General features: G+C 40.5%; 1 protein-coding gene across 1 annotated transcript in view; it reads left to right on the top strand.

Annotated features, from left to right (window-relative positions):
* The window catches only part of ATH13 (ABC2 homolog 13), a 386,313-nt gene that overhangs the window by 312,802 nt on the left and 47,063 nt on the right, over positions 1-26,448 (top strand). The window lies entirely within an intron of this gene.

Genomic DNA, 26,448 nt, shown 5'->3' with positions numbered 1-26,448 from the left:
AAGGGATCAGAGTCAAAAAGGTGGAGGAGGAAGATGTTTCCCTAGCATTTGAGGGAAAGCAAGAAAAGCGGAAGAAGAAAGATCTCTCCAAGATCAAGTGCTTCCACTGTGGGGAGCTGGGTCATTATGCGACCCAATGTCCAAGGAAGAAGAGTAAGGGAGAGTCTTCTAAGACTAAGGAAGCGCTAGCAAGGGCAGAGAAGGAAGTGGAGATAGACGATGACTGTGCCATGAATGCACACACACCACTTGAGTGGAAGTGGGGAGACATCGAGTTGTAGTTAGGCGGATTACATGCGATGAGGGGCAGGATCCTCGAGGTACCCAGCCTCTTGGATTAGACCTTGCTATGAGAGCCCCGAAGAGGAGTAGCAAGATTGGCTGGTGTGGGTAGAGATGGATGCAGATGGAGTGGCAAAGAGAGGTACAGTGTAGGAGTCCCGAGACAGCGCGAGGCTAGCAGGCTACAACAGTGCGAGAGGCACGAGAGTGTTTCACCAGTGCAGGATGGCACAGAGAGGGGTGTGCGAGATGCAGGGAGTTGTTGCAGCAACATAGAGGTCAGAGAGGGAGCACTTGTGAGCGGCAGAGGGAGCTTCAGGATTAGGAGGGTCTCTAGCCCAACAGAGAGGTCAGAGTTGGGAGATCAGTTACTTACTTCTCAGTAACTGAGTTGCAGTGTAGTTGTGGGTAGCACGATGCAACATGATGAGAGGAGTTGCAGTGCGGATGCAATGTTGGGAGAAAGCAACAGCAGCAGCACGAATGCAGAGGGAGTTGTCGTACAGATGCAACAGTGGCAGTGGCAGAACCATGGGCAGTAGTACAGGATACAGCAATGCAGAGGATGGTGGGCAGCAAGCCTAGCATTAGCACAGGGACCGATGCTGGATGATCAGAGTAATACTCAGTGAGGAGTATTGCTAGTGCACAGTCCTCGCTAAGAGGGAGTGTTGATTTGTGGTAGCATCAGATGTGCTCTAGCCACGAAATTTGGTGGAGAGGTTGGGGCACATGAGATCTCCAATACTCAGAAAGGGTTCGGGTAGATTCTAAATAGTTTAAGAGATATTAAAATAATTAATATTTTTAATGGAGTCTCTAAGTCTAAACTTAGGGAAATTAAAATATTAATGTGGATTAATATAAAACTGTGTTAGAATGGTCCAAAAGACATGGATCAAGCCAGATTTAATCTTAGCCATTGATTAGGGACTTAATCTCGGCCGTTGATATGTCAATGAGAAAAGTATAGGAGGAGGCTTGAGGGTCACTTGGAGAACACACCAGATGATCAGTCATTCTATTCTCTAGAGCGAGGTTTGCTAAGAGAGATAGAATCAGTGATTAGAGTTGCTGCTGAGGGGCAATGAGTACAGAGAGATAGAGATAGTGTCGGGAGATCAGCGCAGGAGCCAGCGTTGTTGACGTAGTAGCAGCCAGGGCTCACGCAAGGCCATGCAAAGGCAGCGAAGAGCTGCGCAATGCTTCAGAGAGGCCAGCGTTGCTGACATAGAAGGCCAGAAGGCTGACGTAGGCCTATTCAGGGTGACGTAGGGCCAGCGCTGGGCAGAGAGAGACTGACGCAGTCCAAAGAGCCAAACGCTGGGGTTTCTGGGACATATTGAAGTTGAGGAGCTGCCGAAGGGTTTATCTGGGGTTTCAGTCGGGACATTTGTCTCAGATTGAGAGGTACTATTGCCAAGGGAATTCTCTGTTGGGTAAGCCGGATTTGGCACCCAAATTGTACTCTGAAATTGCTTAAGAAGAAAACCCTCAGATAGCTACATCGGTTTTCCCACATTAGGTTTTTCCGAGGACATTGGCCCAAAAAATAACGGTGTCATTTGTGTGCTTGTTTCTGTTTCCTTCAGAGTATGATTTGTAATATGTTGAGCATGCACTAGTGCTTATTTCTAGTATTTACATTATAAATAACCTGTTAAGTAACGGAACAAGTAGGTAGGAATAAATCAGTAAAGTGCATGAAGGGTTTCTAACTGGTAGACTTAGAAACTTCAACACAATACAAAGGGTAGATATAAGATAAAATTCTTTTTGCTTGTTATCAACAACATTAAATTCATCATACCTAGAGTTTCTTGATCTTTTGGGAGGTCGACCATTTCCATGTTGAGTAGCGGGAGCATTCCTTTTTCCTTTGTTGTTGAACCTGCCATTCCTTTGATTGTTGTTGTCCCTTAAATTGTTGTGGTTGTGCTTGTCATCATCATGAGGTGTATCCCTTCTATTAGGACACTCCCTAGCATAGTGGCCAAACTTGTTACAAATGAAACATCTTCCCTTCCTTCCATCTTTGAATCTCGGTCTTCCTTGACATTGCTTCTTTGAACTTGCATTGTTCTTCTTTTTAGCATGAGCAGAGAATGCAGTAGGTTCATTTCTATTTGGAGGCATGTCTATTTCCATCATCCTTTTCTCTACTTGAGAACATCTAGTCAACAATTCTTCAAAACCTGGAATCCTGTTGTTGTTGAGGACAGTAGTGTTGAACACATGTCATTCACAAGGGAGTTTTGAAGGGAAATGCGAGTGAGCTCCCTATCAGCAATAACTCCTCCAATTGAAAGAAGATCATTTTTTATCTTGGTAATCCTTATGAAGTAGGATTGGATATCTTTACCTCTTCCCTTCTTTATGTCCTTCAACTTGTTTTTGAGAAAGAGGACTTGGTTTGCATTGCTAACCTTGAACATGCCAACCAACCTGTCATACATCTCCTTGGATGTGTTCAAATCAGAGATGTATGCAACCAAATGCTTGTTAATAGAATTCCTAATGATCTTCTTTGCTTTGACTTCACCTTTCTTGTACTTTGTCTTAGTGGTAGTCGGTGCATTTGAAGGAGGTTCAGTGATCTTTCCCTGCACATAATCGATAACATCCTTCTCTTCCAAAGTCAAATCGAGAGACATTGTCCATGCATGATAATCAAACTTATCATTGAGCTTGTCATGAGGCTTGAAGTAAGATGCGGAGACCATTGACTCTTGTCCTTGTCCAACAAATCTCAATGATTTCTCTTTTCACTCTTGCTTGGGCTTTTTCTTCACCTTAGCTCCGATACCATGTTAATTTTAGATAACAATAGTATGTTCTAAGATTAAGAGCAATTTATTTCAATTTTTCTTATTAGTCCAATATCAATTTCCAGATTAGCAATCACATTAACATGACAGTAAATGCAGATAGAACATAAATGAAAATAGTAGAATACAAGCCAAGACAAGAAGACACAAGATGTGGTGCATGCGAGGGACAAACCCCAATGTGGGGAAACCCTTTGATCAATTCTTCTTATTGTTCTTCAAAAGTTTAGCAGAGAGAGAGTACGATATACAAAATTTACTTGCCCAATCAAAGTCAAATTTGTCCAATCAAACAACAGTTACAGGAAGCCCTAACCAAAAAGTCAACGCTGGTCAACATGCCAGAATTTCTCTTCCAAATCAGCTCGGTCAAACCCAGTCAACTTGGCCTCCAACAGCAGTCCAAATCAGCCCAAAAATATTAGTCAAACTTGGTCAATGCAGAGTCAAACCTGCGGTCAATGCTCGTCAAACAACTCTGAATGCCTCGATTTATGTGCCCAGAAATGTAGAATGCCCAAATGGAATATTCCCCAAGAAAAATGCAATCAAACTCGGTCAACTGCAACTTGGTCAACGTTGGTCAAACCCTCCTGCGATTGAGTGAATGCTCAAAACAGAAAAATGCATTCTTGTCCTTTGCACTGTGGAGAGGGATGTTGTCCATCACTATGTGCGACCCAATCAGATGAGATAGAGACATGTGAGTGATGAGTGTCCAAATGAGGTAGATGCTCCTTCTATTTATAATATATATGCAACATTGAAGATGAATAGATGTGTCTTTTGGGCTTCTGAGCCTACATTAGGTTGCTGGTCGACCTTGACAATTTGTCAATAAACGAAATAAATTCATAATTCCATTTGTACATGTCAGAATGAAATGATCTTTAGATCAATCCTACACCTCTCAGAAAGATGAATCCAATAAAAATATCAGCTTCATCATATGAGTTTTCCAAGGTGGAGTTTGGCCCTAGTTGCCAAATTTAACACCTATGGAATGAGATGAAGGGAAACAAGTTGAAGACCAATTTGTTTGGAAGACACAGATGAGTGGCCTAGCCACTTGGTTGAATTTAAGCAAGGTTATTAATTCGATTAGATTTTAAAGTATGAGACCAATGCCTTAATGGAGTCACAAATTCTCGCTTATAGTAAATTGTAACCAAATGATCAAATGGACACTTGCTGCTTGAGATGATGGACTAACCTAAACGATATGCAAGTCCTATCACCTTTATGTGATGCTGTGATCTTGGTTATTTTTAGTTATATGCCTAATCTAAATGTAACCGTTCCCTTAACTATTTTGAAGCTGGGCTCCAAGGTAGGTTGGGGGAAGGAGGCCAATAGGAAGCAGGTTAGGGTCTAATTAACGATACCTTTTGTTGTGCTCCTATCACCCGATGCCTCTGGCATTGCAAAGACTGTGGCTCTGATGACTGCAAGGTCACCGTGTTAACCACTAAAGAGTTGCCAAGGCCCCTCAAGCTAGATGAGAAGGGTTTCCCTATATTTCTATCAACCTAGCTTATGCTAGGAGGTAAATTATTACTGCAAGCTAGATCTAGAATGCTTAATGCAAGATGATGAGTGAAATTTATCTTGAGTTACAATTGTTTAAGTTGCTTAAGTACTTAGTGAGAATTAGCCGATTACAAGAGTAGTTAACAATGGTGATAAGACAATCTTGAACAAGATAAAGTACTTTAGAGACACAAGTGCAAACTTCAATAAATTCCCACTAGATGCTTAACCAATTAGATCAACTTATTCATGAAGATATATAATGCCAATCACAATAATGCTAATGTTCAAAACCACTTTAGATCATCAATGAGAAAAGAGTTAGATGTTGGAGTGCTTTTAGCGCAAAATTTAGAAATCTTTGTAAAGCTTAGAGAAAACTACATAAGAGTTAGATCCAATAGTCAAATCAGGAGTATTACTTCAGAGAATTCAGCATTCATTAATGTTATGACGATAGTGAGGAAATGCTAAATCAAAAATGCCTATGCTTGCCCAATGCTACAAACTTTTTCCCAAATGTCAAGTAAGCTTGATTAACTGAAAATTCAGATGTGTTAGCCTTCTTAAGATGTATTCTTCAGCAAATTTTCAGATCTGAAATATTTGTTACAACAATAGATTAACCAATAGATCAACAAGCAAGTGATACCAACACCAATACCCAAAATGCCTAGAAATAGTAAAAATTTGCCAAACTTGAAAAAATTCAACTTTTAGGGCTTTTAGAGGATATGATTAAGAAAATTTCAGATCTGATCTGTTTATTACAACGGTGAAACAGTGACAGATCAGCGAGCTAGTCACGCCTAAGAAAATTTCCAATATATCCAAAAATAGCAAAATTTTGCCGGAAACTAAAAATTTCAAATTTTGTATCCTAATTAGAATGTGCTTCAGAAATTCCATATATGGAATTTCCAGTTATGTGGAAAATACCAGCCAACAGGAAATATGATCTAAGCCAAATCAAAGATGCCCAAGAGGCCAAAATTTATGAAAATCTAGATTTAGCAATTTTAACCATTTAATATGTGATTTTAGGGTTTAATCATTAATGATTTGATGTTGTAATAAATCAGATTTTAAACTAGGGTTTAGAGGTCAAACCCTAGCCTTTAACCATTGAAGAAGCACTCATCCAAGTGACACAATATATTTTTGGATGAAGATGCCACCTAAAAATTAAGATTTTGGAGACCAAATACCTAACCACAAAGAGATCAGTCTCAAATGCTTCAGAAATGGACAAGGGCCAAACTAGGGCTAGATGAGGGCTCAAAGCAAAGGAAAAACACCAAAGAAGACCACGGAAGGGGGAAAGAAGACAAGAGAGGCTAAAGGCTTCCGAAGGAGGTTTAAGAAGGCCAAGAAAAGGCCAACGATTTGCCTAGTGAGGCTAGTGTTGGGGACAGGAGGGTCCTAGAGGCCTAGGAAGGGCCCTAAGGCTTAGAAGGGTAGCCGCAAGCCCTTAGAGGGTTGTAGCCAAAGGAAGAGAGGGAGAGGAGGTCGAGAAGGGAGGATGGAGGAGGGAGGAGGCCTAACAGAGGAATAGGAAGGCTGAGAAGGGGGGTGGAGGAGACGAGGAGAGTTGAGAAGGAAGCCGCAAGGCATTTTAGGCCTGTGGCAAAGGGAAAGGAAGGGATGCCACAACCCCTAAAGCTGACGACTAGCCTTGGGAGGGTTAGAAACCTAGATGTTGAGAGCTGAAGGAGGGACGCTAAGGCTTAAGAGGGAAAAACCGAGGCTAGAAGCCCTGAAAATTTTGAACTGCAAAATTTCCAAGAGAGTAGATCTTACCCTCAAGGGCCTAGATCTAGCTCTTCTCCCACTTGATTCCTTACTCCAACCTGCAAAAATATAAATAAAAACACCCAAACCCCAAATATATACACAAAATTTAAAATCCGCAAACCCCAATTAGCAAAATAATTTACAAAATAATTTTAAAAATTATACAAGGGTTTTTAAATGAATTTTGAGAAATTTTTTTTTTATAATATATTTTCCTTTGAAGAATGACTAGAAATACTTGAGAAAATTTATGTCCACTATAGCCTTAGCGAAGAGTTAATCCACTATATAAAAACTAGAGATCCAAGCAAAATGATCCTTGCCCACAGTCTGTAAACTTGAAAACCAAGGATTGAGTTCTTGCAAACACTATGTATTATCTCAAAAATAATCACATAAAGCACAACATAGGAAGCCCGTAGTCAATATGTACCACAGATCAACGAACAAAAACACCTCAATTTACACCCAAAGTCTTTTATTATAGCAGAAAAAATAGTTCCTAGTGGGACAATAGTTTACAAAAATGCTTCAGCAACAATATTCTACCCAGAGCTCAAGATGACAAGAGACTCAACTGATTCTCTAAAGTTGATTCTCTAATTTATAGATAAATCTTCCAAATGGAAAAATAACGGCTAGTTTCTTTGATCCTTGTCAAAATAATCTTGGCCGTTGATAAATACTTCAAGATCTTTTAATCTTGGCCCTTGATTTTTTATTTTTGAGGAATTTTTGAATTTATCATTTAATTCCATTTTAATTAGCTCAAAATTAATTATTTTGAGCTAATTTCTTAAAAAAATTGACTTTGACTTAACCACCAAGGTCCAAGGGTCCAAATTTTCTTGAAATATACAATATTTGCTTGGTGGAGGACCTTTAAAAATTGACTCTTTTAAGACCCACGAATTTTTTCATTTGGAGAATATATTTTCCTAAGTCAATTTAAATTTAATTCTAATTAATTAATTTTTTGGCTCAGGATTTAATTTTATTTTGCCAAAAAAATTAATTAATTTACACTTGAGGGGATTTAATTATTTTTTCAACCCTCTAATACATAAGATTTTACATTTACAGGACTCAAAGAAGGAATGCAAATTTTGCTTAGGCTCTCAAGACACAACCCATCTGCAACATAATATGATATGGTAAACGAAGTGATTTGTAATAAAATAATTAAGCCAACTAGCTTAAATTATTCCCAAATCATTTTTACATTAGACTCGACTAAAAACACTGGGACTCACCAAATAATTCGACAATAAATTCTCCGCAATATTTGGGGTTTAAGCTGGAGGGGAAAAACTCTTTTGATTAGCCATGTCTAGAAACACAGATAATCAGCGAGTTTAAAAACTTTCTAGGATGAAATTCATCATCAAAACTATAGGCTTACCTAGGTTGTTACATAGACTCAAAGTTTTACAAAGATCATTTACATTACATAACTTGATATGTGACCCGATCTTTGTTGAAGAAAACTAGTACTTTCGCTTCCCTAGAGCTTTGACAATTTGAGTGCAACATCTGGCTCCATATGGGGTTACATTGCTTCAAGGAAGTAACATGAGAATCCCAGAACCCTGCATCCAAGGAAACAAAAGTCTATCAAATAGATATCCATTCAGCATCGAAATCATCATGCATATATAGAAAATACCGCTAGAATAGAAAAATGTACTCTAATAGACTGCAATATAAAAAACATAATATAAATGTGCGAAATATTTTAATTAAATGACATGAAATAAAAGGGAATAGAGTTGGAGATACTATACAAAATGATGCCTATGGCATCAGAATGTCATCGGTGAGTAACAATCTCGGGCATCTGTCTGTTGATTGGTAGATAACTCAGCTGCTTTTTAGATATCCCTTGTTGAAGTTTGACCCTCTTAGGTTAGTGTGACTCCTCATCACTGCACTGCATATCTCTGTCAATTTGAAATCTTCTTCTTTTTCTGCGTGGCGGAGGGGATGGGTGGTGGAAGAAGTGACATATCTTTGATTCCAAATGAGGAGGATGCCCTTGTGGCAGAACATGTTCACCATTTTCCAATTTCTTTGGGACTTCTATGTGGTACCTTCTTTCTACCTCTCTGTACAATCTAACAATTCCACTTGTTGTTGCTAGAATAGTGGCATAAGATGGATCCATTTGAATGCATCCACCTAAATCAGCTGCAAACTTTTGAGATAGAATAATTCCCCATACATCTGGCGCATCAATGAATGCTATATCCATAGTGATGATTTTGTATGGATAATCGGCTAAGGAAACCTCTAAATCTTTAACCACACCAATGACTTCAACTTTTCTAGAGTTCATTGAACAAGTGTTATTGTACAACCTAGAAATCCTTAAGTTTAATTGCTCCATGACCTTCTTGGTCATAACATTCTTAGATGCACCAGAATCTAGCATGCAGTTGTGAAGTAATATGTCATTTATGTCCAAAGTAAGAAAAAATGGCTCATGATTTTCATTAGTCATATAACAGTTGATATCCTTTAACTTAATTTCTTCATCCTGATGATTATTTCCGTCATCTTTTTGTTGAAGCATACCCAAAGCCCTGAAGAAATATGCCCTTTGAGATGGAATCTTTAAAAGTTCAAGTACTAGGACAAACATCTTAATATTATTTATCCATGCGGCCCAATCCATGTTTAAACCAGATTTGTATCTTTCGGCGGGAACTTGTTTATTCTGATTTTGACTTTTACCCTTCCTTTGATATGTATAGCCCTTATTCTTTGCAAGTTCTAGAACTTGTTCCTGAGTTGGTTTCTCACCATATGCCTGAGTAATGGGGTCTTTTTCTTCATCGAAGGTGTTTATTGCAAAGGCTGAAGAAATCATATTAGTGCATTGGCTTTCACTTGACTCACCTTGACTTGCATTATTATTTTGTTGATATCTACTTTCTTCTAAGATCCTTCTAGCAAAGGCACATGTACTTTCTTCATGAAAACTGTCACAAGGTCTGCAGAAAGGGATAGACTCATCAACCACATTGGCAGACTCAAGTGGTGTAGGAGGCCTTTGATCGTTTGAGGAATTCCTTTTTGGCCACTGATTGTTGTTGTTACCCCTGTTATTATTATTGTTCCGGGGAGGCATGCTCTGCATTTGCATCCTGGTATTCCTTTCCATCTGTATTAGTTGATTATGCATGTCACTTATTTGCTTGGCATGTTTAATTTCCATTTCTTTAACCAATCGGGTTAATTCCTTTACTGTTTCTGACTCTTCTTTAACTTTAACATGACCTCTTTCATAACCAGGGATTTCTGACTTTCCTGAAGCCCTTTTATCCTTCTCTAACTCTTCAACTGTGTTTTGGGCATCAGCTAAAGTGACAGGGTGAGCCCGTCTTATTTCATACTGCACTTCTACATGATAAGCCTCAAGGTATGTTTCTAAGACTGTCTTGTCAGGAGGCTTATAATCCTGAGTCATATCCTTTAACAATTTGTTGAACCTCTGGTTAAATTCTACCACTGTTTCATTTTCTTTCTTCTTAATGGTATTGAATTCCTTTACCAAGTATTTTCCTTCCCTCCTATCCCCATATTTGTCTCTGAATGCATTGAGGAGGGTTCCCAGAGAGTCAAAGGAATTATCGGCCTTGTCGTGAAACCAGTCAAGTGCATTACCTTCCAATGATAAGACAAATAATTTCATCCTGACATCTTCATGATTATAGTCCGTAGAATGAGCATATCTCTGGATGAACACAGTGAACTTCTTTATATTTTATTCATCATTGATAGCATTATTCCCCTTAGAGATGGGCTATCTGTGTTGATTTTTGGTAGCATTGGATGTGCTCTAAGTCTCAAAATTTGCAGGGAGGCTTAGACACAATCATTCTCCAATACCCATAAATCATTTTGGGAAATTCCACCTGGAGACAGTTTTATTAAAATAATTAATTATTTTTAATGGGACCCTAAGTCTAAACTTAGGAAATTAAAATAATTAAAGGGTATTAATCTGAATTGTGGGTGAAGCTTCTAGAAAAATGCAAAGATCAAGTCAATATGATCCTAGTCATTGATTAGAATCCAATCTGGGCCATTGATTGATCAACGAGAGAATTATAAGAGAAGGCTTGATGGGCACTTGGAGAACACAAAGAGAGAGTTCAAAAGATCGAATTTCTAAAGCAGAGTAATTGCTGGTGAGAAATTCGAAGTGAGCTTTTGTAGTGAGGGGTAGAGATAATATCCAAAAGAGGGGAGTTTTTACTAGGCCAGAGAGTACAAGGCAGAGAGGGAAGAACAACGTCCAGAGAGAGGCTGGCGTTGGTCCACGCAATGGCAACGCACAACCTAGAGGGACATCAAATTCCTGCCGAGGAAATAGAGTTTTAGAAGCCGGGGTGTGAGACCGGGAGGCTGGAAATCGAAGTTTCTGGGCAGGAGAGGATTCAGAGGAAGAGAAGTGTAGTTCCTAGTAGAGGTGACACAGAAACTGCGTAGGGTTGACGCAGTTCTGTGCAGAAGCTGACGCAGAAGGGACGCAAAGCATCTTTCCAGCGAGATCGGGGTCAGATTCTTCCAGTGACTGTTGAAGTTTTTGAATCTAACACATCAGAAATTCCTATTGCATTATCTGGTTTATTTCACCTACTTGTTTTATTCTTTAAAAAGTTATTTAACCATATAAATACTAAAAATAAACACAAATGCAGTCTCAACCATCTACAAATCATCAACTGAAAGAATAGACAAACACACAGGGGACACCGTTATTTTTGGACAATTGTCCCTGGAAAAACCCAGCTTGGGAAAATCGGTGCAGCAGTTTTGAGGGTTTTATTATTAAGCAACTTTCTTGAGTACAACTAGGGTGCCAAACTGGCTCACCCAATAGAGAAATCAATTTGGCAGTAATACCTCTCTTCAGAAGCAGATATTCAGCAAGTCTGCTTCATGAAAATCTCTCCGATGCTTCTCTTAAGCTCTGTGTCAGCCCTCCTGGCCTCTGCGTCACTCAAAAGCCCGCTATGTCAGCATTCTACTACTATGCACTGGTTCTCTAGCCCTTTGCATCACCCACGCAGGGTCTGCTAGCCTTTGCGCAGTCACTCTGGCCCTCTGTGTGGCTCGAGCTAGCTCTGTGTAGCCTCCTCTACCTCTGCGCTGGTCCTTCGACACTATCTTTGCCTCTCTGCTATGCACTCACTGCCCCTCGCTACAACTCTGATCACTTGTTCGATTTTATTCAACAAACCCTGCTCCAGAAAATCGAATTGACTGATCAATTTTGGTGTATCTTCAATTGACCCTCAAGCCTCCTCTTATACTTTTTCTATTGAGTCTTCAACGGGTGAGATTAAATCTCTAATCAACTTCTAAGATTAGATTTGGCTTGATCCATGTCTTTTAGAACATTCTCACCCAATTTTATATTAATACTCATTAATATTTTAATTTTCCTAAGTTTAGACTTAGGAACTCCATTAAAAATATTAATTATTTTAATATCTCTCTAACTGGGTGGAATTTCCCCAAACCATTTTTGGGTCTTGGAGATCTCATATACTTTAGTCTCTCCACCAATTTTCATGGCTAGAGCACATCCGATGCAACCCCAAATCAACAGTGACAGGGTGAGATCATTTCACTATTTGTTTTGTCCAATTTCTCTCTGTATCAGATAGCCAGTTGGGAATCCAATGAATTGTACTTAGAGTTTACTACTACATAATAATAAAACCCTTAGAGCTGTTGCACCAGTTTTCCCGCATTGGGTTTTTCCAGTGACATTTGTTCAAAAATAACTATGTAGATGTGTGTGCTTGTTATTTCTCTTCTGTGCTGTATTTAGTTTCCGTGGTTTATTTTGGGGTAGGCTGCAGTGTATGTAATTCAGTGTTTGCCATAGAAAATTGCAAATAACTTTTTTAATTAATTTTAACAAGTAGGTGAAATGGAATCTTCAAAACAAGGTTCATGGACCAAAGCAAATGTCTCATTGGGAATACCATTCATTGTTAATTTGGGGTAGCATTGGATGTGCTCTAGCCACGAAATTTGGTGGAGAGGTTGGGGCACATGAGATCTCCAATACCCAGAAAGGGTTTGAGCAGATTCTAAATAGTTCAAGAAATATTAAAATAATTAATATTTTTAATGGAGTCCCTAAGTCTAAACTTAGGGAAAATAAAATATGAATGTGTATTAATATGAAACTGTGTTAGAATGGTCCAAAAGACATGGATCAAGCCAGAGCTAATCTTAGCTGTTGATTAGGGACTTAATCTTGGCCATTGATATGTCAACGAGAAAAGTATAAGAGGAGGCTTGAGGGTCACTTGGAGAATACACCTAGAGTGATAAGTCATTCTATTCTCTAGAGCGGGGTTTTCTAAGAGAGATAGAATCAGTGATCGGAGTTGCCGCTGAGGGGCATTGAGTATAGAGAGATAGAGAGGCAGAGATAGTGCCGGGAGAGCAGCGTAGTGGCTAGAGAGAGTGACGCAGTAGCAGCTAGAACTCACACAAGGCCACTGTAGGTTTTAACCCCGTAAATAAATTATCTGCATACGAATTCTAAAAAACACAGAAAATAAACAATGCGAGAGCATAACACATAAAACACATATACACAGAAATTTTCCCCTGGATCCCAAAACCGGGACTACCAGCTTGATTTTTCATTATGTTCATTTCAATATTATAATACATATTTATCCATGTTGAAGCATTCAATACCATGGACCGAAAAACCATCGTGTCCAAAACCATAAACCGAAAACCATCGCGTCCAAAACCATGTGCGAAAAACATGCACAAAACCACAGGTAGGTCCGCCCAACCTAACATAGGGTCCAAAACCTGCACCCCTCAAACCCCCTGTGACTCCCCCCACTATGCAATTGACACAACGAAGGGGGGCTCTGCCCCCTTCCTAACCCCCTGGTTAACTACGTGGGCTAGTCATGGAAAGGATATAACACAACCCAACATTCTCCCACTTCTTGTTTTCTTTCCACATGGGACCACAAAAGAGCTTAGTCATTTATCCAGCTTTGCAACGCCCATTGTTTCTCTACACCAAGAGAATTTCTTAGAGCTCATAGATTTTGTCAATGCATCTGCAATATTCTTCAAAGTATCCACCTTTATTAGCAACACTTTTTTGTCTTCTATCATATCCCTCACAAAGTGATATTGAACATCAATGTGCTTTGTCTTTGAATGATATGCAGGGTTCTTTGCCAAGAAAATTGCACTTTCGCTGTCATAGTCTATTCTTATAGCTCCCTGTACTAACCCCATACTTGAACACAATCTCTGCAACCAAACTACTTCCTTGCTTGCATGAGTGGCTGCCATGTATTCTGCCTCTGTAGTTGATAGTGCCACTACAGATTGTTTCTCACTCATCCAACTGACTGCACCTCCAAATAGGTTAAACACATACACACATGTAAATCTTCTCGGATCCAGAACTCCAGCCCAGTCTGCATCAACAAAGCCACGAATATCCAACACTCTGTACAATCCTGGTCTTCCTTGGTAGCACAAACCATAGTCACTAGTGCCACGCAAATACTTGAAAAACCCGCTTCACTGCTATCTAATGCTCCTTCCATAGTTTTGACATAAACCTGCTCAATACTCCCACTGCATGTGCAATGTCTGGTCTAGTACAGACCGTCGCATACATCAGGCTACCGACTGCACTTGCATATGGAACACAGGACATGTTCTCTTTCTCTTCTCGTGTCTTGGGGCACTATTCAGCAGATAACTTTACACCTACACGAGTAGGAACCTTCACCGGTTTACTATCCTGCATATTAAACCTCTGCAATATTCTCTCGACATACTACCTCTAGTTTAACTAGAGCTTCCTCTTTGTCCGATCTCTTTTAATTTCCATGCCCAAAATATAGTTTGTAGCATCAAGATCTTTCATGTTGAATTTGGAGGACAAATGGGTCTTCAAATCCTGGATAATTTCTTTGTCATTTCCAACCAGCAACATATCATCCACATACAAGACCAAATAAATAACACGGTCACCAATTAATTTAAAATACACACAGTGATCTGCGTTGCTTCTGGTGAAGCCAAGTCCCCGTATAAATATATTAAATTTCTGATACCACATCCTTGGTCATTGTTCTAACCCATACAGAGACTTCTTTAATTTGCATACCAGTGCTTTCTTACCCTTCACCACAAAGCCTTCATGTTGCTTCATGTAGATTTCCTCATCCAAATCCTCGTGAAGAAATGTTGTCTTCACATCCATCTGTTCTACCTCAAAATCAAAAGCAATAGCAATAGATAAAAGTAATCTAATTGAAGTTACCTTGGCAACAGGAGAAAATATCACCAAAATCAATTCCCGGCACTTGGGAATAACCTTTTGCTACCAACCGAGCTTTGTATTTCTCCATCTTTCCTTCTGCATTTGTCTTCTTCTTGAACACCCATTTGTTGCCAATGGGTTTCCTTCTAGCTGACAACTCCACCAGATCCCAAGCTTCATTTTTGTGCAAAGATGACATTTGATCAACCATGGCCTCTTTCCAGAGTTTTCCATCCTTTAAATCTACTGCTTCCTTCACAGCTCTGAGATCATCATCAACAATATATAAAGCAAAATTTGAATAGAAAGCAGATGGACTATACTTTTCTGGTTGCCTTCTTTCTTGAACTGATCTTCTCACACTCGGAGTTTGTGGCTCTTCATCTTCTAATTCCTCCTCTGCTGTAGAGTCTGATTCTTCTTCCTTTAGCTCAAACTCTATCTTCTCAGGTTCCTTTGGTTGGACTTCATGTTTAATAACATCTTTGACCTCTCTGAACACCACATCTCGACTATACACAACCATATAACCCTTTAAACCATCCTTATACGCATTAAAGATGCACTTTTCAGATTTACTATCCAACATGGTTCGTTTCTCCTTTGGAACATGTACACATGCATCACATCCAAATACCCTCAGATGTGAAAGAGAGGGTTTCTTACTAGTCCATACCTCTTGTGGAGTTTTATCCTCCAACGCCGATGAAGGTGATTTGTTGACCAGGTAATATGCTGTCTCCACCGCCTTTGCCCAGAATTCCTATCCTAACCCGACACCACTGAGCATGCTTCTTGCCCTTTCCATCAACGTCTTGTTCATTCTTTCTGCAACTGCATTTTTGCTGAGGTGTATATGGAGTAGTCTTCTGCTGTGCTATACCACACTTCTTATAGAATTCTTCAAATTCCTTACTGCAAAACTCTCCATCGTTATCTGTCCTTGACACCTTTATCTTCTTCTCTATCTGGTTTTCCACCAGAGCCTTGAGTTCTTTAAACCTGTCAAAGACTTCAGATTCCTTCTTAAGGAAATATATCCATGTATTCCTTGAGAAGTCATCTATAAATGATACATAGTACACAGACTTACCAAGTGATGGAACTTTCACAGGTCCAAACACATCACTATGCACAAGCTCTAATATATGTTCCGCCCTCTTATCAAATGAAGAAGGGAGAACCAATTGACGCCTTCCTCGGAGGACTGAATGAGATCCGAGATCAGTTGACTGCTATAGAAGCCACGCCAGATCAGGAATTGATGGTGAGGATGGCCCTAAATGCAGTCTCAGAGGACTGGGAGGTATTTGTCCAGAGTATACTGGGCAGAGGGACACTTTCACCTTGGGATGAGATGTGGGCTGCTCTTCGCCAAGAAGAGATCAGACGACAGTCGAAGACGAGTAACAGCAGCAGGGGGATCAAAGTCAAGCAGGAGGAGGAAGATGTTGCCGTAACATCTGAGGGAAAGTAGGAAAAGCAGAAGAAGGATCTCTCCAAGATCAAGTGCTTCTATAGTGGGGAGCTCGGTCATTATGCGACCCAGTGTCCAAGGAAGAAGAGTAAGGGAGAGTCTTCCGAGACTAAGGCAGTGCCAGCAAGGGCAGAGAAGGAAGTGTTGACACACGATGACTGTGCCATGAGTTTACACGCACCACTTGAGCGGAAGTGGGGAGACATCGAGCTATAGTTAGGCAGACTACAGGGGATAAAGGGCAGGATCCTCGAGGTACCCAGCCTCTTGGATTAGACCTTGCTACTGGAGCCTCGAAGAGGAGTAGCAGGACTGGCTGAGTCGGGTAGAGACGGATGCGGATGAAGCGACCGAGAGAGCTATAGTGCAAGAGTCCTGAGATAGTGTGAGGCTAGCAGGCTACAGTAGTGCGAGATGCACGGGAGTGTTGTACCAGTGCAGGATGGCACAAAGAGGTGTGCAACGGTGCGAGATGCAGGGAGTTGTTGCAGCAGCGCAGAGGTCAGACAGGGAGCACTTGTTGTCGGCAGAGGGACATTCAACATCAGAAGGGTCTGTAGCCCAACAAAGAGGTCAGAGTTGGGAGATTAGTTACTTACTTCTCAGTAACTGAGTTGCAGTGCAACAGTGGGCAGCACGATGCAATATGATGAGAGGAGGTGTAGTGCAGATGCAATGCTGGGAGAAAGGACCAGCAACAGCACGGATGCAGATGGAGCTGTTGTAAAGATGCAGCAGTGACAGTGGCAGAACCATGGGCAGCAATACAGGATACATCAATGCAGAGGATGGTCGGCAATGAGCCTAACATCAGCACAGGGACCGATGCCGGATGATCAGAGTGATACTCAGTGAGGAGTATTGCTAGAGCACAGTCCTCGCTAAGAGGGAGTGTTGATTTGGGGTAGCATCGAATGTGCTCTAGCCACGAAATTTGGTGGAGAGGTTGGGGCACATGAGATCTCCAATACCCAGAAAGGGTTTGGGCAGATTCTAAACAGTTCAGGAGATATTAAAATAATTAATATTTTTAATGGAGTCCCTAAGTCTACACTAAGGGAAAATAAAATATTAATGTGTATTAATATGAAAATGTGTTAGAATGGTGCAAAAGACATGGATCAAACCAGAGCTAATCTTAGCCATCGATTAGGGACTTAATCTCGGCCGTTGATATGTCAACGAGAAAAGTATAAGATGAGGCTTGAAGGTCACTTGGAGAATACACCAGAGTGATCAATCATTCTATTCTCTAGAGCGGGGTTTGGTAAGAGAGATAGAATCAGTGATCGGAGTTGCAGCTGAGGGGAATTGAGTATAGAGAGAGAGAGGCAGAGATAGTGCCAGGAGAGCAATGTAGTAGCCGGGGAGAGTGACACAGTAGCAGCCAGAGCTCATGCAGGGCCACGCAGAGGTAGACGGGAGCTGTGTAGAGCCTCAGAGAGGCCAGCATTGCTGATGCAGAGGACCAAAAGGTTGGCGCAGGGCTTCCTAAGGCTGACGCAGGGCTAGTGCTGGGCAGAGGGGTTGACGCAGTCTAGAAAGGCAGACGCTGGGGTTTCTGGGGTAGATTGGAGCTGAGGAGTTGCCAGAAGGATTATCCGGGGTTTCAGCCAGGGAATTTGTCTTAAACTGAAATCTATTATTGCCAAGGAAATTCTCTGTTGGGTAGGCTAGTTTTGGCACCCAAATTGTACTCTAATATTGCTTAATAGAAAACCCTCAGATCGCTGCACTGGTTTTCCCAAATTGGGTTTTTCCAGGGACATTGGTCCAAAAATAACGGTGTCATTTGGTGTGATTGTTTCTGTTTCCTTCAATTGTTGATTTGTAATATGTTGAGCATGCACTAGTGTTTATTTTCAGTATTTACATTGTAAATAAGTTGTTAAGTAACAGAATAAGGAGGTAGGAATAAATCAGATAAAGTGCATGGAGGGTTTCTAACTGGTATACTTAGAAACTTCAACATTCGTGGGATTCAAGAAAAGGATAATATGCAGGCAAGCTAAGATGAAGCAAGAAGGGCCACACCAAGGGATGATCAAAGTGTTGATCAGTGGTTGTCACTGATGTCAATCCAAGTAGCACCAAGGGCTACCCCGATATTGCAAGGTAATTTTGACATGACAACTCATATTATTTTGCATCAAAGATCTTCTTGATGGATTCTACTCCTTGGGATGTTTTCGTTGATATATGGTACGCCTCCCAGTTCTTCACGGTTTGAGAGTTATTTGCGTTTGAAGTTAGTAACCCGAGTTAGTGGGTAAAACCCTATGGGGTTGTGGCGTGGCACTCATAATTGGTTGTGGTCATTGAATAGTCAATAATTAATACTGTTTTTTTGCTCATAAAATCCCTCCAATGCTTACTTGTTGAGGACCTTCTCAACTCAAGACATTCATATAGATAATGACCCTCATATCCTCCTCTAGTAGGCATTTTGTAGCTTCAAACAGGTCATGATGGCATTTTCACTATAATGTTTTTTCTACGAAGCTTCAGAAGCTGAAATTAAAACTCATTTGAGCCGAAATCTTGATGAACATAGTGACCGAATTGTAGATCTTGGTTCGCTATATTTTTGGAGATATGATCTGAGGAAGTTAGCGTTTTTGCATGCTCCCGAATTCCATGTCAAACAAGTGACGTTGGGAAAATCATCATAACTTTCTCTTTGAGCATTGGATTCAAATTTCGTAAATAGTCACAGAAAGATGATGGATTGTAGTTTGTTGAGTAGCGTTTTCGGGGCCGAAGGATGCAATAGTGACACATGGCACTTCTACAAGTTCTCTCTGCTGAACCAGTGGATAATCAGGTCATCGTGGGAGATTGGGCATAACTCTTTCTTGAAGAATCCATTCTTGATTAGACCTGTGGGGTTGGAAAGAGGACTCAAAGAGCTACCAGAGGACCCAATTTCAGACCCTGGGGATCCGAAATTACATAGATACGACAAATTCAATATTGAGCTCCTAGAAGGAAAGAAAAAACATGCATTCAAGGATCACTGCAGTAAGGACCACACATCAAAAGTCAAGGGTAAGTATCCGACAACAAGGTATGTATGATTAGTGTTTACATTTGAAATATGAGTATCATATCTGACATATGTTTTTGCAAGACAACGTAAGTACATATAGGGTCTCAGTTATATCTCTATGTCTCTATATGTCACAGTTAGGTTTGATACCACATTTCGGATGTCCTATTCTTGATACTACACATTGGATGCTACATATTCTTGATGCTACACTAAGTCTGCTAAATCTATATGATGTTGTATGTTCATGTTACTTGTCTTGTCATAGTTGATAGAATGGTCTCTGTTGTTGTACTTAGAACTTGGTCACAAGTGTAGGGTCTGTCATCAGTGTTTATTGTATATATCTTTAGGTCAGTTTTGGATATAGTCTTGGATAGAGTCCCGGCCTATATCAAGAGTGGGAGTCTTTGTCTACTGCTACAAGTCAACAACAAAAGTGACAAGAACACTTCAAGTATGCATTGTAATTTTAATTTGTATTTATTCATTATTATGCACTTACATGTGTTTTGCGGGTAGAGGTAAGTTGAAGGCTATTTTGTTTTGTTTTGGGATTGGTTTCACGGGGAAAATTTTGCATGCAGGTAGAAGAGGATTCAAGTACAACTTTAGGCAAGAATTCAAGGGCAGAAGTATCAAATCAAAGGAAGCATTGCAGCGGGACATCCTTTGAAGACATGACAACCCTCTGTATATTGTGAAGTGTCATGGCCAAGAGTCATCATTGTAAAGTTGTAAAAGAGTCATTTGTAAAAGTGTCATCATTGGAAGAGTCATTATTGTAAAAGAGTCAATTTGCCTAGAGTTGAAAAGGCATTATTGGGAGGTATAGGAGTCTCTATTTGGATGATGTCATGGTTTTGTTGCAGGTCATAGTTTGATTGGGTGTTCGATCAAAATCATTGTAAATCATATTGTATCATGGATTGTTGTCCCTGGTACGGGAATCCACACTCTTGTCTCATTTCAGTAATTATAGGGTGGCGGCGAGGTGCTAGGTTGGTGCATGAAGTTGCCTATAGGTTGAAGCCTTTGAACACTTCAGGGTGGTAGGTTGGTCTAGGATGTTGGAGCATCCATTCAGTTGACTACTGAAGAAACCAGGGCTTTGGGGCGTCCTTCCAGTGGGAGCTAGAGAAGAATGATTTTCTAGAATTCTAGGAAGTTGTTGCTTTCATTTCAGCTGGGGCTAAAGATTAAATAATTTATTAGAAAAGCGTTCGGTGGTTTTTGACCCGGAAGGGGTTTTCCACCTAAAATTCTTGTGTTTCCCGTGTTCTTTTATTTACTGTTATTACTACAAAAACATTAATAATAATTGAAGATTAACTAATGCTCTGAAAAGATTTAACAGTGCTAATTGCTAAGAAATATTGATTCTTCTCCCCCTCTTAGTATTTCCAACAATTGGTATTAGAGCTCGGTTCCTTGAGTAGCAGCTTAATGCTGGAAGTCATTTTTCAGAGCATAGAGATGGGAAAGTCAAAGAAGCAGGTTACAAGTATTTCAAAGGAAGGTACAGGTACAACAAAATTTGAAGAAAGTGAGTATTGTGTACCAACCCCTGATTTTGATGCAGATAATTACTGGATATGGGAATGCAGGATGGAAGTACATTTGCAGGCACATGGAGTATGGAAATCAATTGTTTTTGGAGACACGTCTACAGACAAAGCTAAAAGGTACAATTCAAAGGCCATGAGTGTAATTTTGAATGTTTTGCCAAATTCTATGAAAACAAAAGTTGGTCAATGTTCAACAGCTAAAGCTCTTTGGGAAAAGCTTCATAATCTCTATTCAACAAAGCAATCAAGTCAAGATGTTATTGAAAATTCGGATCCTTCTGATTATGATGAAGAAATGGGAGAAATGAGTAAAACATAGTTTCAAAATCAAGTGACCAAGGTGATAAAGGAATTCAAAAGTCAAAAGGAAAATACAAGACTTTTGGACGCAGAATTGAAGATAGCAAAAGAACTCATCAAAGAAAATGAAGAGTCTGAGAAGATGATTTGTAGTCTTAGAACTCAATTGGAAGAAATCAAGAATACAACGACATGAGACCTCAAGAGAGAAGTCCAACAGAAGCAACAAGAACTCGACACAATGTTTGCAAAGATTAGCAGGATCACACAACAGATGCAGGAAGTAGAAATTGACGAAAAGCAACAGGAATTAGAAACATCTTCAGTAGAAATAAGCAGGCTCGGGATTGAAAATGAGAAGCAAAAGGAACAGATACAAGTTCTTAACAGAGAAGTAGAGAAGACCACTCTTCTCAAGCTACAGGTTGAAGAGGCAGAAAAAAGAAGGAAGATCTTGAAAAGATGGTTTCAAGAAGATCTTGCTCAAAAGCAAGAAGAACTTGATGCAAACTGTGATGAGATCAACAAACTCAAAGGATCGCAAAAAGAACACTCACAAGATAAGACAGATGAAGAAGAAAAAATGAAGGCAATTAAAGATGGTAATGCTCCAGTGAATGAAGGTACAAGCTCCACATCTTCGCAGGATGATTCTAAGAAGGAAGTTGATCAAAGTGAAAGGCCAAAGAAGAATGTTGCAACTCCAAAGAACAAGACCAAATAAATCAAGAACAAAGGACCACAACAAACTACAACACCGCCTCCAAAGAAGAATGAAAAATCTTCCAGGTATGTTCGTTTATTTAATGGTTATTTTTTTATGTGCTAACTATGGACGTATGGCTAAGGATTGTGAAGTTTTTGACAGGTACAATCATTATCTACAAAACCCTAGAAGCAAGTTTGTAGGATTACAAGATAGGTTCCACAATGATTTTGTCAGAAGAGAATACATGCTAGATGGGCCAAACATTGAATGTTTCAAATGCCATAACTATGGCCATAGCACTCATAGTTGGAGATATCAGATGGAATCACCTATGGACAACATTGAATGCTTCAAGTGTCATAACTAGGGGCACATGGCTCGAGATTGCAGGAATAAGAAGGTGTTAAGTTATGGTATGTTCTATGCTTATAACAGTTTACTTCTTTTGCTTATTATATTCCACAGATTAGCAATCACATGTACATAAAGTAAAGTGCAGATAGAACATTAAACGATCAACAGAAAACAAGCCAAGACAAGAGACACAAGATGTGGCGGCTAGCCAGTGACAAACCCCACAATGTGTGGGGAAACTCTTTGATCAAATCTTCTTTTATCTTCAATAATTCAGTAGAGAGAAATAGTACAATATATCTGCTTCATATCAGCAGTAGCAAACCCTAGATCAGCAACATCAGCGTTAACAGCTTCATCATCAAACTAAGGCAGACAATATCTCACAAACCGACCGTCGGATCAGCTTGATTCCACCACCAAAAGTTGTGGGTTCCGGAGGAGGTTCAAATGAACCTACAACGCAGTTCAGATGAGGAGATCTTTTAGTCCACGCAGGTCAATCTTTACTTCTGCAGTTGCAGCTTCAGTTTCAGCAGCTTTCGGCTTCAAACTGGGGCAGTCGATATCTTGCAAACCATCTGTCGGATTGACTTGATTCCACCACCAAAAGTTGCGGCTTTCAGAGGAGGTTCAGGTGAACCTACATTGCAGTTCAGATGAGGAGATCTTCTAGTCCACGCAGGTCAATCTTTACTTCTGCAGTTGCAGCTTTAGTTTCAGCAGCTTCTGGCTTCACATGTGTGAGGGAGAGACCCTTTTCTACGCAGTAGAGAAGAGACTCTTTTTTGCGCAGTAGAGAGAGAGAGAGAGAGAGATGTGATGAGATGAGTGAATCCAAATGAGGAAAAGTCCTCCTGTATTTATACACAACGTTGGTGTTTGAATAGATGCGACTGTTGGGCTTCTGAGCCTACATGAGTGGTAGGTCGGCTTGATAATAATTCCATAATCAAAATAAATTCATATCTCCATGAATACTTATCGGAATTGGATGATCTTTATATCAATCCTACACCTCTGGACGAGAGGAATCTAATAAAAATATTATTAGCCATGAATAAGATGACCCACATGAAGTTTTGCCCTAGTTGTCAATTTTAACACTCCCTCTCAACTAGGGAGAACTTCATCTGCAATCTGTCTATTGGTCATTACTATTCATCCATCAAATGCACTGCTCTGTACAGCCCGTCCCTTGCCCTGCTCTGCTCTATTCTACCTGTTCTGCTTTGTCTTGTTCTACCCTATACTGATCTGTATGGTTTTGCTCTATTCTGCTCTGCTCTTGCATTGTTCTATTCTGCTCTGCTTTTGTCTGAATTATGAAGAAGAAGAAATGATCGAGGATGTATCATACTGACTCAAAGTCAGTCTCAGAGTATGTACCACTAGTCCCAAACCAGTCTCAACCAACTCGAAGTTAGTGTCATAGTGAGTACAACTCCACTGGTCCCAGACCAGTATCATCCTCCACTAACTCAAAGTCAACCTCAGAGTGCATACCACTGGTCCCAGACCAGTCTCAACTAACCCGAAGTTAGCTTCGTAGTAAGTACCACTCCTACCACTGGTCCCAGATCAATGGAGGTCATCCTAGCGTAGGAAGTACGATAGATACAACGATGCGTCCATCAGAACTACTATGGTCCCTAACTTCATTTCCCTACTCATTGATCAGATGAGAGGTACTTCCCATGAGTCCCATACTGCATGGGTAGGATGCCTCGACAGGAGAAAACATCAATCCTGCTACAATTGCCATGGAGAACACATCAATCCGGGCCTCACAGGAGAACACATCAATCCTGCTACAATCGCCATGGAGAACACATCAATCCAGGCCTCAAAGGAGAACTAATCATCCTACTACACAGGAGAGCGAATCATCCTGTTCCATAAGAGAGCGAATCATCTTGTCCCACAAGAGAGTGAATCATCTTGTTCCAGTGCGCACCACCAGAGGAGGGTGAGTCACCCTGTGGTCATATGTTGCTCCAGTAAGAACCGCAAGCCCTCAGAACTCCCAAAGCTCAATGTATGCAACATGCAGGACCCTTGTACAAGGGTTTCTTGACAACTCCAAGTCGTTTGGGAAAATCACAGATTGGATCTTTGCTCGGGGCTTTGACAAGGTGTATCGACCTGTACATCATCTTAATGCGATGGAGCCTCCTTGCTCATCGACTTACCATGTCCCAGATGATGTCTATTTGCTGGAGCAATCGACGAATATGGGATTCCTCAATAATCGAATCACACCTTTGGTTGTTATAGAGAATCACAGTGGTATGTGTTCAAACAGCTCACTGAAGAGCTTCCCCAACCAGGCAGCTTCATACGAGATCATACTCGTAGATATGTATCTGGTCTCGATGGTGGTTATGGCAACCAACCTCTGCTTCCTACTCATCCATTATATTGAAGCAGAATCCAAAGAGAAATGGCACTAAAAAGTGCTCCAGTGATCCTCCACACTACCTGCCTAATCAGCATTCGAATAATCATGTAGTTTCATATTTCCTGCAGTGTATCTCAATTCATGAGAGATTGTGTCCGAAGACACCTCAGAAGATTCTTGGCACCAATCTAGTGAGGCTCAACCAAATATGAGCTCACAATGCTAACTGCAAAACATATGTTCGGACGGAGGTTCACCAAGAACATCAACGCGAATGAGTTTTTGAAACTCAGAGGCATTTCCCAAATCTGGTCCGACATCACTACCATATAACTTCTGAAAGTTAAGATCCTTGAGGTAGTCACAGGCTTGCAGTCCACCATACCAAATCTTTTCAGAATCTTCACCACATATTTTCCTTGAGATAGGAAAATTTCCCTTGGCTTCTGCCACACTTCAAGTCCTTGGTTCTTCATTTCAAATTCAGAAGCCAACTCCCTCTTACATTTGTGAATGAGAGGGTATGCACCTGTTAGAAAGAGGTCATCCACATACAACACCAGTATGAAAGGCTTGTCATCTTCAACCTTAAAGTAAAGGTTAGGATCGGCTTCACTCCTAGTGAATCCCAGCGTCATCAAGTAGCTATCGATCCTCTCATACCATGCTCGGGGTGCTTGCTTCAGCCCATAGAAAGCCTTCTTCAACTTGCATACATGAAATTTTCAATCATAAGTCTCAAATCCTTCGGGTTGCTCCACATAGACCTCTTCTTTGATCGAACCATGCAAGAACGTGGTCTTGACATCCATCTGATGTAGGTTCCATCCTTGTGAAGCCACAAGGGCTATGATCAAGCGGATAGTCGTATATTTGGCAATAGGTGCAAATATCACATCATAGTCTATACCTTCCTTCAGGGAGAAACCACGAGCAACAAAACGAGCCTTATACTATTCCGTACTTCCATCTGCTGCAGCTTTATCTTGTAAAGCCATTTTGAAGTAACAATTGTCTTGTTCTGGGGTCTAGGAACTACTTCCCAGAAATCATTCTCCATAATGGTCATAACATCCTTCCATACTTGATGCTTGACGGCATTTGAGAATGATGAAGGCTCATTTTGTATGATTGTGCTCATACTGGTCATGTATCCCTGATACCTGTTAGGTTTCTTACTTTCACGAAAGGTTCCTCGGGGTGCAGCATGTCCTTCAGCATCATCAAGTAGCCCCCTAAGCCATGAAGGCCTCTTCATAGAAGAGGAAGGCTCATGTGGAGGAGGATTAATCGGATCCATGGGTTCTTCTACATTAGGCATTGATTCATCATCCTTTTCTTTCGGTTCCCTGGTGTCAGCTTCTTGAGAGCTCCTCAAAGTCGGAAGATTGTTTACCTTGCTGAAAGCCATATCTTCGTCAAAGGTGACATCATGCTAATTACAACTTCCCTTTGAATGGCTACATAGATTCTATAACCTTTAGTATTTTCACCATAGCCCACGAAAATTCCCTTCTTTCCAGATGCACCCAATTTATTTCTTTTCTCTTTCGGCACATGAAATATACAAGTCTTCCAAAAAAAATGAGAAACATTAGGTTTCTTACCGGTGACATTTCTTCAGGAGTCTTGGAACCTAATGCTTGATGAGGGCATCGATTTTGTACATATACGACGGTGTTTGTAGTTTCAGCCCATAGAAACTTTGGAAGTCTTTGAACAACTTCCACAATCGTACGGTTCTTCCTTTCCACCACACCATTTTGCTTAGGAGTATGTGATGTAGTAGTCTCCCTCTGAATGCCAGCCTCAGAT

Source organism: Pinus tabuliformis, chromosome 5_1 (genome assembly GCF_031772625.1).
Source record: "Pinus tabuliformis cultivar Carrire ecotype Pingquan chromosome 5_1, CPIR1, whole genome shotgun sequence".
NCBI lineage: Eukaryota > Viridiplantae > Streptophyta > Pinopsida > Pinales > Pinaceae > Pinus > Pinus tabuliformis.
Note: the sequence above shows the minus strand (reverse complement) of the source record. Positions and strands in the feature narration are given on the sequence as shown.